This window comes from Bos indicus x Bos taurus, chromosome 15 (assembly GCF_003369695.1).
Source record: "Bos indicus x Bos taurus breed Angus x Brahman F1 hybrid chromosome 15, Bos_hybrid_MaternalHap_v2.0, whole genome shotgun sequence".
In the NCBI taxonomy this organism is placed as follows: Eukaryota; Metazoa; Chordata; class Mammalia; order Artiodactyla; family Bovidae; genus Bos; species Bos indicus x Bos taurus.
Window position 1 is genome coordinate 74288821 of NC_040090.1, and position 20232 is coordinate 74309052.

At 37.4% G+C, this 20232-nt stretch overlaps 1 protein-coding gene across 4 annotated transcripts in view; it reads left to right on the forward strand.

Annotated features, from left to right (window-relative positions):
* Nucleotides 1-20232, forward strand: part of CNTN5 (contactin 5) — a 1679852-nt gene that overhangs the window by 409906 nt on the left and 1249714 nt on the right. For 2 of the 4 annotated variants that reach the window (XM_027563907.1, XM_027563903.1), the window contains exon 2: nucleotides 19149-19287. The exons of 1 other annotated variant lie outside the window; for it this stretch is intronic. The gene's annotated coding sequence lies outside the window, so the exon portion shown is untranslated. Of the gene's footprint in view, nucleotides 1-6288; nucleotides 6497-19148; nucleotides 19288-20232 lie in introns of those variants that run through there. One more of the 4 variants, XM_027563905.1, reaches the window with a different exon arrangement.

Here is a 20232-nt window from a genome sequence, read left to right on the forward strand (position 1 = left end):
CCCATCCTCTTGGACACGATTATCAAAGTGGCCCCCTTCATCACAGTACAGCAGGTGTGTGTGTGGAGGGCGGGTTATGTTTAGGAGGCATTGAATGAAGGAGTAAGTCATGGCTCTAGGACCATGGACTCTGGCACCTGTACCATAGATATAGTAGATTTCCTTGAATAGGGATATCTGTGTATTCATTTGCTGTGTACCCTTAGGACAGTTTCCAGAGACTTGAAAAATAATTTTAAAAATTATTTTCACTAGTTTTCACTGTTTCACTGGGGAGAGACTTCAAAGAGCTCATCATACTACCATTCTCAAATATGTCCCTTTTTATCCTTTTTATTCAAAACAAAATATTCTTACTTTGATATTTTCCAAATGTATAAAAACGACCTAAAGTTAAATTTATTTTTAGTAGTTCTTGAAATATAGGCTGTTTTATAAAGTCTAACTCTTGAAATCAATAGCTGTGTAATTTAATGCATGCATGCATGCTAAGTCACTTCAGTCATGTCCAACTCTTTCCAACCCTAAGGACTGTAGCCCATCAGCTTCTCTGTCTGTGTGATTCTCCAGGCAAGAGCACTGCAGTGGGTTGCTATGCCCTCCTCCAGGGGATCTTCCCAACACAGAAATCTAACTGTATCTCTTAAATCTCCTGCATTGGCAGGTGGGTTCTTTACCATTAAGATCCACCCAATTTTAGGGCAGTTATACTTCATTCTTCATGCTACTTTGTTATAAAATTGACCATAATCTTAGTTCATTTAATATTCTAGTACCTTTATTTCTCTGACTATTCTCAAAACCCTGAAAAATGAATAAGAACAATTTTCTTTTAGCTTCTTATCTTTGTCTGAAACATTATTTTAATCCTATTTACTCTAGAGATATAACTTGTTGCAAAATTCTCTCAGACTTTATATCTCTTAAACCACTGTCTCTGAAGACATCACAACAGATGGCTGTTTTGTTGCCTGCCACTGCCTTTCAGTCAAGAGAGAAATTCCAACAGTCTATCAACTCATTATTTGACTATGATCAGATCTGCATCATCTGAAATTAAGTATCAGAAATGCAATAGAGAAAATTTGTTCCAGTAAGATTTAAGTAACCATTTTATATAAGCCCAATAAACAAAAGCAAAACCAAATACATATATAATTTGCTTCCTCAAAAATTACAATGAAATGATGAGGCTTGAGAGCAAAAATATTACTATGACGTCTCTGAATTAAAGGCAACATGTATTATTTTTAAAAATGACCCTGCCCTATACTTGCTCTTTGATCTGAAGTAAATTAAAAACACTCCACAAGCCTTAGATTTTTTATATGGTAAAGATCAGAATGATTACTTATATATGACTTATTTATTGTTGGCAACATTAAATAAAGATGATATAGGACATCCAATACAGATAATTATAGGAAGTTAAATAGTATGCATAAGTTTCAGGGAATTTATTTTTTTCCTCCACATGATACTTAATAGTTTCTATTATAACATCCTTCCTTCTCATTCAGCAAAAGGAAATATGAAATATCCTGGAAGTTGGTGAAATGGGCTCTACTCAGTCTGTCCGTCTTGAATTTTATGATGTTGACAAATTATTTGGCCTTTCTACTTAGAATTGTTTAAATGGTATCAGTGATATTCTGAGAAGACTCTGCAACAATTAGTAAGGATACAATAATTATTGTTATTCTCAAAGAAATCTTGTATGATAAATGGCAAAAAACAACCAAAGGAATTCGGATAAATTAGGGTTTTGTTCCAAGACCTTAAACAATTAAATGGCAAAAGCAATCAGAAGAATGAAGATGCAATTTTTAAATCTGATATTAAGAAGAGAAGAAAATAAGATTTTAATGATTGTAGTCATTCTATTCATAGGCAGAATATAAGGGATTGGGTTTATTAGAAAGAGAGTAGTACAGAAGGAAAAGATAAAAGAGCAGGAACACCAGAACTATTTGGAATCATAACTTCACCTAATTTTCCAGAGCCCAGTTAGACTTTCTCTCAGACATCATCATGCTATCCAAGATCAAGCTTGTTGTTTTCCTGGGATACTAAGCTCAAAGAATAGACATTGAATGTGAACCAAATAAGGTTTAAAAATCAGCATCTAGGATCACACTAGCAAAGTAATTTCATAAATGTAGGTCATGATTTAGGAGTAAAAGCAAATTAACTTGAAATATGTAAATCATTGTGACCCATTTTTTAGCTTGAATTATTTGTAGTTTGACACAGATCTTCATTTCTTTGGGTATAAAGGCGGTCTTATTAATCCATTTTCTATTTGAATCTTTAATATCTGATATCGACACATCCGTCCACTAATTTATTCTACACTGAAGATTTCTATAGACAGATGAAAATGTGCTAAGAATGTGTTAACACTGAAACAGCAGGAAAATTCTCACCTATTGGGTGATGAGGACAACATGATTTATTTGAGTATTTTATGGGGATTCATCTTGCTTATGTGAATTTAATTTACCACATAAAATAGACCCTGCATATGATATAAAGCATCTTGCTTCAAGTTCATGTGTATGTCTTCAAAGAAGAAAGTTTGTATCAAAAAGGATTGACTTACATATAATTCATAAATTTTGTATAGCTTGATTGTAAAGGCCTTTTACCAAAGCTCATTTAAATTGTGCCTCTAATAATCAAGACAACTGAAAAGCAAATATATGATCTAATAATTTTCATCAAGAGGAATAAATAATGTGTTGCAAAATTTTACCATAAATTTATATCACTTCAACCCTGATCATAGGTCAGATTTTGTTCACTCAGTAAGGAATTTGTCTATAAGAAGATATTCCAAAATAAGCATATGTTTGGCTTTCAATAAGGAAGAATGATGAGGACTGTCTTGCTCTTAGGTATCTGAGAACATGAGCCAGAAAATAGATGTGAACCCACATTAGCTGCAAAGGGGTCAGAGCTAGTTGGTATATGAAAGGCATTTGACCATGTAGAAGCAAATGTAAAGATTCAGGCGGTCAAAAAACACTTATAAATTGAATAATGCCAGGTGTACTTCCCTGGTGACTCAGACAGTAAAGAATCTGCTTGCAATGCAGGATATCCTGCTTTGTTCCCTGGATCAGGAAGATCCCCTGGAGAATGGAATGGCTACCCACTCCATATTCTTGCCTGGAGAATTCTGTGGATAGAGCAACTGGCAGATTGCAGTCCATGAGTTCACAAAAAGTTTTATATACCTAAGAGATTAACACTTTCACATTCATAGGTTCTTATTGTGTGTTTTATAGCATATTTAAGAAAGTAAAAATATTTTAGCAATCTACAATTACTCTTCTAAAATGCAGACTTTATACAACTATACATATGTAGTTTGGTAGAAAGGGTATGTACTTTTATTCTAGCACATGAAAATTTTTGAATTGTTTCATTTGTTATATGAATATGGCTATATCATACCATGTATAGTTAGAAATATAGTATCTCATTCCATATAACTACTTTCACTGGCTCAGTAGTAGCAATCTTTGTAAAGGCTAGTTTTTCTTTTATCATCAAACTGCAAAATAATATTTAATTTCTGGGCGAAAAAGAAAAATTCAACTTTCAATGGAGCAACATTGAAAGAAGATTCAGGTTGGAAGAAAAAATTCTGAGAGATAAATTGACCCTCAGCCAGAGGTGTATGTTAATGCAACAACTACTACTGTTGCTGCTATTAACAATAGGAAGTGAAAGAGAGTAGGAAAAGAAGAAAAGAGGAAAGAGGGGGAGAAAATGAAAAATGAGAAGAGGAAAAAGATGAGGGGAAGGAGAGTCTGAGTATAATTAAAATATCCAGCAGTCTTTACGATGTTCACCATGGTAGGACGTGAAAAGAATATAGTGGAATGATAAAGAGTGGCTTCCTGAAAGAGAGAGTGTTCATAGCATATAATACAAAGTGGAGTTTTGTGAAATGGAGGTTTCTGATTCAGTACCCTGGCATGGCCCTGAGATTCTGCATTTCTAACAGTCTCCCAGGCAATGCTGATGTTGCTGTTCTGCAGACCTTACTTTGAGTAGTGAGGTACTAAAGGTAGGGGAGATGATGTCTATTTCAAGCAGAGCAAAGAGTCCATTTTACATCACAGAAAAATGAAAGCATTGGTCTGATGAGTAGTTCCATGAGCATAGGGGTATGCGTTTAGCCGCTCAGTTGTGTCTGACTCTTGTGACCGCATAGATGGTAGCCTGCCAGGCTCCTCTGTCCATGGAATTCCCCAGGAAAGAATACTGGGGTGGATTGCCATTTTCTTCTCCAAGGGATCTTCCCCACCCAGGAATCGAACCCAGGTCTCTTGCATTGCAGGCAGACTCTTTACCGACTGAGCCATGAGAGAAGCCCTAGGGGAACTATCAGATAATGAAGCCGGAAAATATAGATGGTAAATAGCCATGGGCTAAGGATTTGAACATTATTTTTGGCAAAGGGAAGTTCACAGATGCCTCTGTTTGTAAGTGTGGCGCTGTATATTTGTTAATAAGGAAGAAAACGGGTTTTAAAGGACAGGATGCATTGCGGTAGTAAGAGAAAGAGGGATGGGAAGAAACTGTCAGGAGGCTGCTGCTGTTGTCCAGGATAGAAAACCTCCAGGCTGAATTTTAGTATTGAGGATAAAAAAAGGGTCCGGATTTGGCACCTATTATAATTGGGGAGTATAGTCAATTATTAGTTGGGTTAAAAAAATCTGTCAAGGAAAAAAGATGCTTTATATTTTATTTTATTTTATTTTTGCCAAGGAATTGCATTCATGAAAAGTCATAGGAAAGTGGGCAACATGAAAAGTAAAAGTTATGGGGTGATAAGAAAATAATAAGTTTGCATGTTGTGTGCTACGTTGCTTCAGTTGTGTTTGACTCTTTGCGACCCTGTGGACCATAGCCTGCCAGGCTCCTCTGTCCATGGGATTCTCCAGGCTAGAATACAGGAGTGGGTTGCCATGCCCTCTTTCAGGGGATCTACCCAACCCAGGGTTTGAACCCGAGTATCTTAAGTCTCCTGCATTGGCAGGCAGGTTATTTATCACTAGCACCACCTGAAAGGGATCTGTAAGATGCCCATATGGGTATATCAATTAAATACTTAGACGTTTGGAAGATAAATCACAAAAATAGGACACTTATGTTGATAATTAGAGTGAAGAGGACTGCATTAATTGAAAATATACCACAAGCCAGTGAATTTTTCCATAATTATTTTTTTAATTGAATGAATATTGTAATGTCAGCCAAGCAGTTTTGATAGAATGATACAAAAGATAGAGATTTGCACCTCATGGGAATGGGCATATGTGTGTTTATACATATGCGATACAGTCTTGGGAAAGTAATGCCTGTGACACTTGCCCTGTTAATTGGAAGATAAAGGCAATATAGTTATTTCCTTCTTGAGAGGTTATTATTTTCTGATTATGTGCTGTGGTGCCAGATGTCTCCAGAAAAAGTGTCCACAGCTTAGCTCCAAGGCCAAGGACATCCTCTGTAATTGCTGACAAATAGTTTAGTAAATTACCATATCCAAGAGTAAAGTTGATGATAACTGCAAATCATCAAGTGACCTGTGATGTCGAGCAATTTGTCGATATTCCAGTCCCTGGGGTCCTATCCCTGGGGAGAGGCCTCATCCACTGTCCCTCTTCCCACTGTGGCTTTGTACCAGATCAGGTGAGAAAAGTCTTAGGAAAGACACAATATGGTAAGATTCTTTATACATTTTTGTAATAAACTCTAGAATCTCTCAAAGTCTGAGAAATCTCTTCATTGATTTTTTTTTCCTCTAGTTAGAACTCACAGAGTTTCAAAATATGCACCATGTGTTGTATATCTTTCATCCGTTTGAAAAAGTTTTCAATTGTACTCTCTTCACAGAAGACTCTAGTTGGGGAATTGGGGAACACGGTTTGATTCAAGCTATTTCCTCCCATGACACACAGTTTATGAATTACAGAAAGCTGAACCATAATATTTTAAGCACCTCAGTTAGTTTTCAGCTTTGAAATTACACTTTTAAAGAGTTCAGAAATACCCTTTCAGTCTATTGATGTGAGGCAAATCCCTTTGCTTCAATTAAGAGCTATCGGAGGGAATGGTGATAACAGAAGTCCGGCTCCGAGCAGCATATAACAAGATGATTACGGGCGCTGGCGGCCAGCCAGACTGCCAGGCTGTTTTTCACGGGTGTTACTTTACTGACAGTACCTCCATGACATTTGTACCTTGACACCAGAAGTGCTAACAGCTGCAGCGGCAGTGTTAGAAAGGCACGAAAGACCTTTTTCAGCGTTACTTGCTCTCACAGATTCTCAGCGCCCTAGGAGAATAAAGTCTATAAAAACTGACTTCAGCCTGCTGTCTCCTTTGTGAAGATATTTGCTGCAGAGTCTGAAAAACAGTTTTGTTCCATGACATTGGACTTAGGGGAGATACAAGTTTTTCAAGGTAGAAGATGTATGTGGTAAGTGTATGACAAAAAGCAGTGGTAAGTGTATGACAAAAAGCAGTAACAAGGCTAGTCTGGGAGTTCATGGTTTTGTGAAATAGAATATTTCAGCAACGAATTCTGCACTTAGTTACTTGCTGTAGGCAACCCTTTTGACCCCCTCACTGAGGAAGCAAAAACGACTAAAGGAGAAATATTCTAGTTTTCTTGACATTGGATGGTATTCTTAACTAATAGTGACAGATGTAAGAGTATGGCTTCTAGTGGTTGCTGCTAATGCCCGAGCTTCACGCTGTTGGGAAATGAGGAAGGTCTGAAGACGTGTGAACATGTGTGAGAAAGGAATTCAGATGATGAAAGGTGAACATGGGTTTAGAAAAGTTTTATTTTTGCAGCTCTACCAATCTCTCTTATTGTTTTCATATATATATATATATATATATATATATATATATATATATATTTTTTTTTTTTTTTGGCACATCAGTGTGCCAATAACATTTGGACACATTTTTCAGAACCAAGGTCCTAAAAGGCACATATTACAATTTACTATTATGAAGTCACTGCACTGAGAACTCTTTTTTGTATGTTAATGTTATTTCTTATCATTTTAGTGTTGCAACCATTTTGGTCTTAGAAATGGGAAAATTTTTTTAGCTAAAGATTATTAAATTTCCACAGTTTGAAGTGCTTTTAGGAGACATTGCACAACTATTAACTCACACTAAAATTTTTCTATAAATGTTTCAATCATTAATGCTTTGTAGCATATGAGACATTTTTATAATAAGTCTGTATTTTTAATTTCATGAAAACTGAGCTTGTCTTTGCACTTTTCTGAAAACTCCATTTTGAAGATTCAGGCATAAAACTTTGTCTTTATTACTATTTCATATACCCAATGAAAAGATCTTTAAATAGTATAAAATCTACAAATATAATATGCTGAGGTCCAGCCCCAGTTGATCCAGGGAGTTCGAAAGGGAGATGGCATTGGCGAATACACTGGCTTTAATTAGATATTAATTAGAGATATAAAGAGTAATAGAATGAGGATAGCTCAGCAGGAAAATTCAGTGGAGAAAGGCTGAGTAGCTTGGTTTACGCGGGAAACCAATAAAACTTCAAGACAAGAAGTTTGCACCACTTACGTAGGCCACAGGCGTCCTTCCATTCTCCCGAAGGAGAGGAGACACTGAGGCCTCCCCGGTCGGATCTTAGAAGCCCAGGCAAAATTAGTAAGCTTGGCGGGCTCCGCTCTCCAGATGGAAACTCAGCCAGAGTCTGAGATAAAGAATGACATGAGGAGACCAGTATTTTGAGGAACTGATCCCCTTCTTTATTTTCCAGGGTCTGTTTTTATACACTGAGATGTTATACAAAAGTCATGCGGGGTCAGCAGTCCTGATTTTTATCAAAGTCAGGTGCTTCATACAAATGTATACAGAGGTCTTAGGGGTGTTACATCATCTTCTGGCCAGGGGGGCCTGCTGACTATTTATGACCCTCTCCTTGTGACAGCAGTCAGTCAACCAGAACACATTTCTCCAGGGGTGACTATTTTTGAAACAGACACCACTTTCCGAAGGTACCGGATAAAGTTACATTCCTATAGGGTGAGGGTGTAGTGGGTTTTAATTAAGGAAAGAATTTGCTTAGCCTAAGGTCTAACGTGATTAATATCAAAGGTTAATACTTATTTCTTCTATATATTCATTAATGTGTATAAGGGCAGGGAATGTGGAGACTTAGCAGTAAACATTAGCTCAACAAATAGAAAACGCTTCACCAATACAATTTCTAATCAGCCCACTATACTTATACTAACAGTTTTCTAACTTCTCTAAGGAACATGTTTGTAGAAGGTTTAAAGCATCCCATGCCTCTCACGGTTGGGAGGCTGTGAGCAATCACATGTGGCCGGACAAGCCTGTCAGTCAGGCTAGAGAACCTTAAGAGGAGTTTGTAAGTTTGGAACACTCCTGTCATGCCCAGGAATTAATGTTAACTGCTGCTCTAAGTTAACTCCTTCTCCAAAAGAGGTGGTGGGGGACAGCCCCCTGTAAAGTCAGAGGTGTAGGTGAGAGCACAAAGTAGTAAAATAGGCAGGCTCTGATTATGGGGGTAGATGCTCAAGAATTTCCAGGGGGACTCCTGAGGCTCGATCCCGCTTTTGTGTATGTCGAGCCTCCTTCCTCATGACCTTTGCCATGGGCAGAGCGCCTCATGCTGGCCCCCGACAATAATAGATATTTGAGAGGAATAAGTAATCTATTAATAACTTCAAGTAAATAACAGGAAAGGGAAGTGAAATGTTAGTCACTCAGTTGTGACCGGCTGTTTGCGACCCCATGGACTGTGGCCCACCAGGCTCCTCTGTCCATGGAATTCTCCAGGCCAGAATACTCGAGTGGGTTGCCATTCCCTTCTCCAGGGGACTGAACCTGGGTCTCCTGCATTACAGGCAGACTCTTTACGATCAGAGCCACCAGAAAATTCCTAGGAAACAGAAGAGATAAATATCTATAATTAAGCACAATTTAATCACTGTGCTCATTTAGTTCTCTTTTCTTCACATACTATCTGATGTCCAGGGGAGTTAAGAGAACTGTGTGGTTTTGTGTAGTTAATGAATGACTAGAATTCAGTGTGATAACTCCCTGTCTCAGGGTTCTTTCTAATGCAGTAACCTTGGACATGCACAGAAAGCCAAAACATCAGGGTATTTATCTTTCAGCCTTTAGGATTCATGTCCAAATGGAAACCTTAACTGGTTTTGAGGAAATATAAATAAATTAAATCTGAAGGCATCACATCATAGTAACTTCAAAACCTTTATAAAATTAAGTACATTATTATCATCATTTTGCAATTAGCTTTCAAACAGAACACAGAGAGAGAAGCCTTGGGAAAAAACCTATGCTTCATCCAAAATGTCTGTGGGGTAGTCTGCACATTTTTTCCATTTCATTGCTAATGAGTCATTTTCACCTGATGCCTGCTTGCCCCACTCCCCTCTGAAGAACCAGCTGTCAGTGTCCACAGCTGAGTGAGTTTGGTATCAGACAGGTGGCAGCAGGGTGGGGAAGAAATCATGTCAGTGGGATGTAGTTAATCTGAAATTAGGATGATGCACCTGGTATCATTAAAAATTGACTATATTTCCTAAATGGTTCACTACAATATAAGCAATACTTAAAAGTTAAGGTTTTAAATATCCTTGAAGAGATAAATAAGAGTATTTGTCTTTAATTAAATATTTGGGTAGTTTTTACAGTGTTAGATCAATGAAGTCTGTTTAATAATGCCAGAATTTTATAACCTGTTTACAGGGAAAAAAAAATGGATTGATTTGTGATTTTCTGGATTCTGGCATTTACTCACTCTGTAAACTTCTGTGTGCTATGGGCCTCTGGAAAAATAAAAAAAAAAAAAAAAGATTTGACATTAGTAAAACCATGTTGAGGCTTAAATGACCCATGTTATTGGAAGTGTTTGTGATACTTAATGTGTGTAGGTATTCAAAATTGCATTGCCATCGGTAGTTTTTCAGTAAACTATTTTTTAATTCTCATAACCACCTGGGAAACAATTCTAAGTTACTTAATGCAGCAAACAAGATCCCTAACCACATAATGCAACTCATATCCCTAGCCACAAATATACCCATTCATGTTCAACTGTCATCTTCAGCATGAAAGTCTCCTCCTCCTGAAAGCCTTCCCTGAATGCTCAACAATGGACTGGATACCTTCCTGTGATTCTTAAGTGCCAGGCTGACCTCTTTTACAGAACTTATCAAACAGCACTGACTGAAACTGGCTGTTCACCAATCTTGCTGTCTCACTGGATCCACTTAACTACAGGTCTTTATTTTGTTCACATTTGAAATTCCAGTAACTAGCACAATGAATAGAACATAATAAGAAAATTATATACACACAGAGGAAATAAATGTTATGCATATAAATTACAAAAACATATAAATAAGAAAAAAAAAAAAAGAACTCCAGCCTCTTATCTGATTTTCAGTTTAACTATCATTCCAGCTACAGAATGAATAATATTTCATTGTTTTTTTTTTTTTTTTTTTTTTAATTTTGTTGGAGTATAGTTGCTTTACAGTGTTTTGTTACTTTCAGGTGTACAACAAAGTGAATCAGTAGAATATACACGTATATTCATTCTTTTTGTGATTATTTTCTTATATAGGATATCACAGAATGTTGAGTAGAGTTCTCTGTGATATACAGTGTGCCCATGTTGGTTATTAATATGTATATAGTAGTGTGTGTATACTCATTCTAAGCTCCTGATTTATCCCTCCTCCCACGTTTCCCCTTTGGTAACCATAAGTTTGTTTTTGATAACTGTATGTCTGTTTCTGTTTTAAAAAATTAATTTGTATCATTTAAATTAGATTCCACATATGAGTGATATATGATATTTGTCGTTCTCTCTCTGACTTACCTTAGTACGATAATTTCTAGTTCCATTTGTGCTTATGTATACTCACTCACTTCAGTCTTGTCTGACTCTCTGCGACCCTATGAACTGTAGCCCACCAGGATCCTCTCTCCATGCGGTTCTCCAGGAAAGAATACTGGAGTGGGTTGCCACGCCCCTCTCCAAGGGATCATCTTGACCCAGGGATCAAACTTATGTCTTCTGTGTCGCTTGCATTGCAGGTGGATTCTTTATCACTGAGCCACTAGGGAAGCCCCCGATGGCATTATTTCATTCTTTTATGGCTGAATATACAATATTGCACTATATATGTTCACCACACTTCTTTATCCATTCCTCTGTAGATGGACATTTGGGTTGCTTCTGTGTCTTGGCTATTGTAAATAGTGCTATAGTGAATATTAAGGTGTATGTATCTCTTAGGATTATGGTTTTCTCTAGATATATGCCCAGAACTTGGATTGCTGTATCATAAAGTAAGTCTATTTTAGTTTTATACAGAGCCCCATACTGTTCTCCATAGTGGTTATACCAATTTACATACCTACCAATGTTGCAGGAGGGTTTACTGCTTGTGGACATTTTGATGATGGCCATTCTGACTGGTGTGAGGTGGTTCAGTTCAGTTCAGTCACTCAGTCATGTCCAACTCTTTATGACCCCATGGACTGCAGCACACCAGTCTTCCCCAAACTCATGTCCATCAAGTTAGTGAAGCCAACCAACCATCTTATCCTCTGTTGTCCTCTACCTCTCCTGCCTTCAATCTTTCCCAGCATCAGGGTCTTTTCCAATGAATCAGTTATTCGCATCAGGTAGCCAAAGTATTGGAGCTTCAGCTTCACGATCAGTCCTTCCAAAGAATATTTGGGACTCGTTTCCTTTAGGATTGACTGACTTGATCTCCTTGCAGTCCAAGGGGCTCTCAAGAGTCTTCTCCAGCAGGAGAATTCAAAAGCATCAATTCTTTGGTGCTCAGCTTTCTTTATCGTCTCTCGTATCCATTGTAGTTTTGACTGTACTTCTCTGATAATTAGTTATGTTGATCACTTTTTCATATGCTTTCTGGGCATTTGTATGCCTCATGAACAATATTTTAAAGTGGATACAGAGTGAAATGCAAAGAGGCTGATTCAATAGCAATGCAGAAAATATGTTCATTTAAATGAACGGTAATGGGATAGAGAAGACAAAGTTCTGAAATGTATAGGGATCAAGTAAACATGATTTGATAAACTACTGAATTCATGGTTGAGGAAGAATGAGATATCTGAGAAAGCCTTAAGGTTTGTGGCTTTCGCAAGATGGAAAGATGATGGAATCATTCACTGAGATAGAGAATGCTGGAAGGTGATATGGTTGTTAAGGTTTGAGAGGGAAGCAAACATTGAACAAACAGGTGAAGGGAAGCAAACATTGTTCCTGGTTTCAATTTTAGATATGTTAATTTTATCATGAGTTTGAAAAATCCAAGAGAAAAAAATGGTTATAAAGTTGGCACTTGTTTTTCTTTAGGTAATGTAATGAAATCAAGGATTACCTCAGAAGAGATTATAATGTAAAGATTAAAGGCCAAGAATGAATTTTGATGAAACACACACTTAAGAGTCTGATAGAGAATAAGATAAAGTTCCAAAAAGCAAAATAGAATATTGGGAATGAAGGGAGATATTAATGGAAAAAGGAATGAATGTGAGGTGTGAAAATGAAAACAGTCATAGATACCTCTTTTGAGGAATGTGGTTGTATTGGGTAAAATGAAATAGGGAAAAGTGAAAGGAGGATGTGGGGTTAAGAAAATGTGATACTTAGTGTTTTGTTGTGTACTTTACTGGGACAGTGTTTGCAGAGATATTTGGTCAAACATTTTTCTAGGTGTTTCTGTGAGTGTGTTTCTGAAGGAGATTGATACTTGAATCCTTTGGCTAAGTATAGCAGATTGTACTCCCTAATGTGGGTGAGTCACATCCAGGGAATTGAAGGCCTGAATAAAGCAAACAGTCTAATTTTCATGTAAGAGGGAATTCCTCTGCCCACCTGCTATCAGTTGGAACATCAGTTTTCTCCTGCCCACAGACTTGAACTGAAACATTGGTTCTTCTTGGGTCTGGAGCCTGCTAGCCTTCAGCAGGGACTATGCCCTTGGTTCTTCTGGATCTCCAGGTTGCTAACTCCAAAGGTTAGTTTTCATTCCAATCCCAAAGAAAGGCAATGCCAAAGAATGCTCAAACTACCACACAGTTGCACTCATCTCACACGCTAGTAAAGTGATGCTCAAAATTCTCCAAGCCAGGCTTCAGCAATATGTGAACCATGAATTCCCTGATGTTCAAGCTGGTTTTAGAAAAGGCAGAGGAACCAGAGATCAAATTGCCAACATCTGCTGGATCATGGAAAAAGCAAGAGACTTCCAGAAAAAACATCTCTTTCTGCTTTATTGACTATGCCAAAGACTTTGACTATGTGGATCACAAGAAACTGTGGAAAATTCTGAAAAAGATGGGAATACCAGACCACCTGATCTGCCTCTTAAGAAATCTGTATGCAGGTCAGGAAGCAAGTTAGAACTGGACATGGAACAACAGACTGGTTCCAAATAGGAAAAGGAGTACGTCAAGGCTGTATATTGTCACCCTGTTCATTTAACTTATATGCAGAGTACATTATGAGAAATGCTGGACTGGAAGAAACACAAACTGGAATCAAGATTGCCGGGAGAAATATCAATAACCTCAGATATGCAGATGACACCACCCTTATGGCAGAAAGTGAAGAGGAATTCAAAAGCCTCTTGATGAAAGTGAAAGTGGAGAGTGAAAAAGTTGCCTTAAAGCTCAACATTCAGAAAACGAAGATCATGGCACCTGGTCCCATCACTTCATGGGAAATAGATGGGGAAACAGTGGAAACAGTGTCAGACTTTATTTTTGGGGGCTCCAAAATCACTAGAGATGGTGACTGCAGCCATGAAATTAAAAGACGCTTACTCCTTGGAAGGAAAGTTATGACCAACCTAGATAGCATATTCAAAAGCAGAGACAGTACTTTGCCAACAAAGGTTCGTCTAGTCAAGGCTATGGTTTTTCCTGTGGTCATGTATGGATGTGAGAGTTGGACTGTGAAGAAGGCTGAGCGCCAAAGAATTGATGCTTTTGAACTGTGGTGTTGGGGAAGACTCTTGAGAGTCCCTTGGACTGCAAGGAGATCCAAGCAGTCCATTCTGAAGGAGATCAGCCCTGGGATTTCTTTGGAAGGAATGAAGCTGAAACTCCAGTACTTTGCCCACCTCATGCGAAGTGTTGACTCATTGGAAAAGACTCTGATGCTGGGAGGGATTGGGGGCAGGAGGAGAAGGGGACAACAGAGGATGAGATGGCTGGATGGCATTGCTGACTCGATGGACGTGAGTCTCTGTGCACTCTGGGAGTTGGTGATGGACAGGGAGGCCTGGCGTCCTGCGATTCATGGAGTCTCAAAGAGTCGGATACGACTGAGCAACTGATCTTATCTGATCTGATAGTCACTTTTATGTTAGCCCAATTCCTATCCATGGCCCATTTATATATTCTTACTTTAACCTTCTTCTCTTTAAACACAAATGTAATGATCAGGTCTACTGTTCTTTAAAAGAATTTCTACCATGAATGTCTTCAAGAATCAGCCTGCCGTAATATAGCTCATTTTCATGACATTCACACAAATCAGATCTGTCCCTGACTCACTCTTGGCCTTTCTCTGTCTTGGTCAGCTGGTCACAGGAGCCTCTGAAGATACAAAACTAAGTGAAAGCACTATTGATCCAGTAATGAAAGTCAGGGCTACCTCCTCTGACACAGATCTTGAATAACATTTAATGGAAAAAACAGACTACAAGAAAAGTGGAATGCAGGTAGACACATGGCAATGGGAACCATTGATTCAATTCACTTTATCACTCTGGTTCTGATCATGTCTAATTTGGGATGTGGTGTCTACATCTTTCAGGGCTTTCCAGGTGGCACAGTGTACAGAATCTGCCTGCCAGTACAGGACATGCAAGAAATGCTGGTTTGATCCTTGGGTTGGGAAGATCCAATGAAGAATGCAATGGAAAGCCACTCCATTATTCTTGCCTGGAAATTCCAGGACAGAGGAGCCTAGCAGGCTACATTCCTTGTGGTTACAAAGACTCAGACATGACTGAGTGACTGAGCACACACACATCTACATCTTTACCTAAAATGGGTAAACCACATCAGGAGGCTCAAAGGGTATATGGGATTCAGTATTTCTGAGTGGTTTAGCCAGATGTCCCTATTATGAATCTCAGCATCTAACTCCTTCCCAATCAAAACTCTGACCCTGGGGTAACAGACTTGTTAGGTATGCAAATTCATATTTCTGGAGCTTAGCTACTTTTATAATTAACTCATGGACCTGAGCCTCAATTTTTTGCCCTCTGCCTCTAAGAGATGATAGTCTTTACATGCTAATTAAGATGTGCTGTGGTTTCACACTTTGAGGTGGTGATTAGCAGTGATGTGCTGGTAAAACAACCAAATGAGTAAGTTTTAAAAATCCTAATTTATAGTGTTTACTGATTCTGGGTTTAAATATTCCCATATAGGCTGAATTGAATATTAATGTACCTTAAAAACTTTCTTAATATTTATCAGTTGGCTATTGTAAGTGAGTTGTCTCAGTATACTGCTGGAATCACTCCAGGTCTCTCTTTGTTTTTCACAAATGAAGTAATAGAACCTAATTCATTCTGGAAAGATTCAATATTGTTATTCCTTGCTTTCAGTGGCAATAATATTTGAAGAAAGAAAAATCAATGGATTAATTTACAAATTAACAATTAGAAAAAGTAAATGATATTTATCCAATGAGAGGAAACATATGTTAAATGTAATTACTTCTCTTTTAAATATGAAATAAATCATTAATGAATGCTATTATATTTTTTCACCCAGTTTTATAGAGATATTATTTAGATGTTTGTATAAGTTTAAGGTGTTCAGCATAATGATTTGGCTTCAGTTCAGTTCAGTTCAGTCGCTCAGTCATGTCCAGCTCTTTGCGACCCTATGAATCTCAGCACACCAGGCCTCCCTGTCCATCACCAACTACCGGAGTTCACTCAGACTCACGTCCATTGAGGCAGTGATGCCATCCAGCCATCTCATCCTCTGTTGTCCCCTTCTCCTCCTGCCCCCAATCCCTCCCAGCATTAGAGTCTTTTCCAATGAGTCAACTCTTCGCATGAGGTGGCCAAAGTACTGGAGTTTCAGCTTTAGCATCATTCCTTCCGAAGAAATCCCAGGGCTGATCTCCTTTAGAATGAACTGATTGCATCTCCTTGCAGCCCAAGGGACTCTCAGGAGTCTTCTCCAACACCACAGTTCAAAAGTATCAATTCTTCGGTGCTCAGCTTAATTCACAGTCTAACTCTCACATCCACACATGACCACTGGGAAAACCATAGCCTTGACTAGACTGACCTTTGTTGGCAAAGTAACGTCTCTGCTTTTCAGTATGCTATCTAGGTTACATACATGATTATCAATGGTTATCACCTTGAGCTTAATGTATATTTATCACCTATAGACAGAAAAGAAATAATAGAAAATATTTCTTTGTAATAAGGAAGCTTGTGACTTATTCTCATAACAACTTTCTTATATAGCATACAGCAGTGTTAATTATTGCAAACATCCACTGGATCAAGAAAGCAAGTGAGTTCCAGAAAAAATATCTATTTCTGCTTTATTGACTATGCCAAAGCCTTTGACTATATGGATCACAATAAACTGTGGAAAATCTGAAAGAGACTGGAATACCAAACAACCTGACCTGAGAAAGTTTTATGCTGGTCAGGAAGCAACAGTTAGAACTGGACATGGAACAACAGCCTGATTCCAAATAGGAAAAGGAGTACGTCAAGACTGTGTATTGTCAACTTGCTTATTTAACTTATATACAGAGTACATCATGAGAAATGCTGGGCTGGATGAAGCACAACCTGGAATCAAGATTGCCAGGAGAAATATCAATAACCTCAGATATGCAGATGACGCTACCCTTATGGCAGAAAGTGAAGAACTAAAGAGCCTCTTAATGAAAGTGAAAGTGGAGTGTGAAAGAGTTTACTTAAAGCTCAACATGCAGAAAACTAAGATCATGGCATCCAGTCCCATCACTTCATGGCAGTTATATGAGAAGACAATGGAAATAGTGACAGACTTTATTTTCTTGGGCTCCAAAATCACTGCAGATGGTGACTGCAGCCATGAAATTAAAAGATGCTTGCTACTTGGCAGGAAAGTTATGACCAACTTAGACAGCATATTAAAAAGCGGAGACATTACTTTGCCAACAAAGGTCCATCTAGTCAAAGCTATGGTTCTTCCGGTAGTCATATATTGATGTGAGAGCTGGACTAGAAAGAAAGCTGAGTGTCAAAAAACTGATGCTTTTAAACTGTGGTGGTAGAACTCTGGAGAGTCCCTTGGACTGCAAAAGATCCAACCAGTCCATCTTAAAGGAGATCAGTCATGAGTGTTAATTGGAAGGACTGATGTTGAATCTGAAACTCCAATACTTTGGCTACATGATGTGAAGAACTTACTCATTTGAAGAGACCTTGATGCTGGGAAAGACTGAATGTGGGAAAAGGGGATGACAGAGGATGAGATGGTTGGATGGCATCATGAACTGAATGGGCATGAGTTTGAGTAAACTCTGGGAGGTGGAGATGGACAGGGAGGCCTCCCATGCTGCAGTCCATGGGGTTGCAAAGAGTAAGACAAGAGTGAGTGACTGAACTGAACTGAAGGGAACGTTTCATGCAAACATGGGCACAATAAAGAACAGAAATGGTATGGACCTAAGAGAAGCAGAAGATATTAAGAACAGGTGGCAAGATTACACAGAATAACTATACAAAAGTATCTTCACAACCCAGATAATCATGATGGTGTGATCACTCACCCAGAGCCAGACATCCTGGAATGTGAAATCAAGTTGGCTTAGGGAAGCATCACTATGAACAAAGCTGGTGGAGGTGATGGAATTCCAGCTGAGCTATTTCAAATCCTAATGGATGATGCTGTGAATGTTCTGCACTCCTTATGCCAGTAAATTTGGAAAACTCACAGTGGCCACAGGACTGGAAAATGTCACTTTTCATTCCATTCCCAAAGAAAGGCAATGCCAAAAAATGCTCACACTACTGCATAATTGCACTTATCTCACATGCTAGTAAAGTAATGCTCAAAATTCTCCAAGCCATGCTTCAACAGTGCATGAACATTGAACTTCCAGATGTCCAAGCTGGATTTAGAAAAGGCAGAGGACCTAGAGATCAAATTGCCAACATCCTTTGAATCATTGAAAAAGCAAGAGAGTTCCAGGAGAACATCTACTTTTGCTTTATTGGTTACATCAAAGCCTTTGACTGTGTGGATCAGAAGAAACTGGAAAATTCTTCAAGAGATGGGAATACCAATAATTACATACACTTACATAATTTTCAAACATATTTAAAAATGAAGGTCACAAGCTTTTAAGATTAATAAATATTGTAAATCCTCTAAATAAATGGAAAATAAAAACAACTTAATTATGTGAATGCTAACAACGGTACAGGATTACTATAAAAGCTTTCCAAAAGCTGAAATACAAGAATTAATAAATGTGCTATTTTTATTTCAGTTTTATTGAGGTATACTTGACATATAAAGTTGTAAGATATTTATAGTGCACTTCGTGATGATTTGATATCTGTATACATTGTGAAGGAATTCCCAAGTGGCACTAGCAGTTAATAATCGGCCTGCCAGTGCAGAGGATTCAGGAGACCAGGGTTCAGTCCTTGAGTCAGGAAGATCCCCTGGAGTAGGAAATGGCAACCCACTCCTGTATTCTTGAAGCTTTTGAAATCCATGAAAATTTACCTTTGATATCCTTTTCTGTTTCTTAGTAAATACAAATTATAAAGGAAAAATTAAATCTGGTGATGTAACAACTCAGTAAATATACAGTATTTAGACAAACTATAAACATCTATTGATACTGTTAAATAGCATAGTCATTTTCTGAATAGCTAAACTGAACAATTACGTAAAATATTTAGTAAGAAAAGTAGATTTTGTTCAAATACTGGAAAGTTAAAAAAATATTTGTAACCGTAATAGCAGATATATTTTCTTAACAGGTGACCTTAAAGGATTGCTGTTTAGTGTCACTCAAGATCTACTAAGCATCATTTTTTGGATGACTGTGGCAAAAGGATATCTGTACAAAACCAGTTCCTTTCTGAAGTTTATAGTTGGGGCCCTGTTCTCAGACAGAAGGTACAGTTTATCTTTCATTAATATACCTTTGAAACTTAAAGGAATGTTGAAGGAAATAATAATAAAATAATGTAAAATAATATAAAATAATGTAAAAGTAATGTAAAGCCTGTGTCTGCCAGTTATGGAATTCCTTAACAACAACTCAATATTTTAAGGATTTTTTTTTTTACTTGAAATAACTTTTATTTTAAATGAAAAAAAAAAAAAAAACTTAGTTGTATTGGTAAACACATTCTACAAAATATTATAGTAAAATATTGAAGTGAAAATAGTAAAATATTTTGTTTTTATTAAAATTTTAGTTTAATATGAGCTTGGTAAGTACATAAATATTGTGTTAAATTGCTGAAAAGTATAAGAGAAACAGTACTCTCATATAGCCTCCTGTTTGATATCTTTATCTACCAACATCCTTTTGGTTGGATTTTATGTTTATTGACAGCTTGAGTTTGAAGGAAGTACTTAGGTTATATTAGCAGAAAGTCATAGATAGAAAGAACATCAACCTAACAACATCCCAAATCATTAAATATCAGTTACATCTATTTTGAGTAAATATAAGCATTGTGTAGTTAAATAATAATCATTTAAAATGAATACTTTAAACTGTTTTATAATACATGATTAGAAACATGTTTAATATTCACAAGTGTGCATGAAGAGATTATTTCAATTTAATCCACTGTGTGCTACTTAACTATAAAATGTATGATATATTTTGAGATAATCAACTCAGGAGGTCAATCCATTTTGGATATAGAATTGTCTGTTCTTGTTTTCTAATTATTCATAAAATATTGACAATATCATTCCTAATTTCAAGGCTACTATGGATTTGTCCTTTAATTTGTCAGGTTAATTGAAGTTAATTGATTTGAAAAATCATAAAGTATTCTCTATATCTTTTCTATGCTTTCAGTTTCCTCAGGCTTGAAAATTACA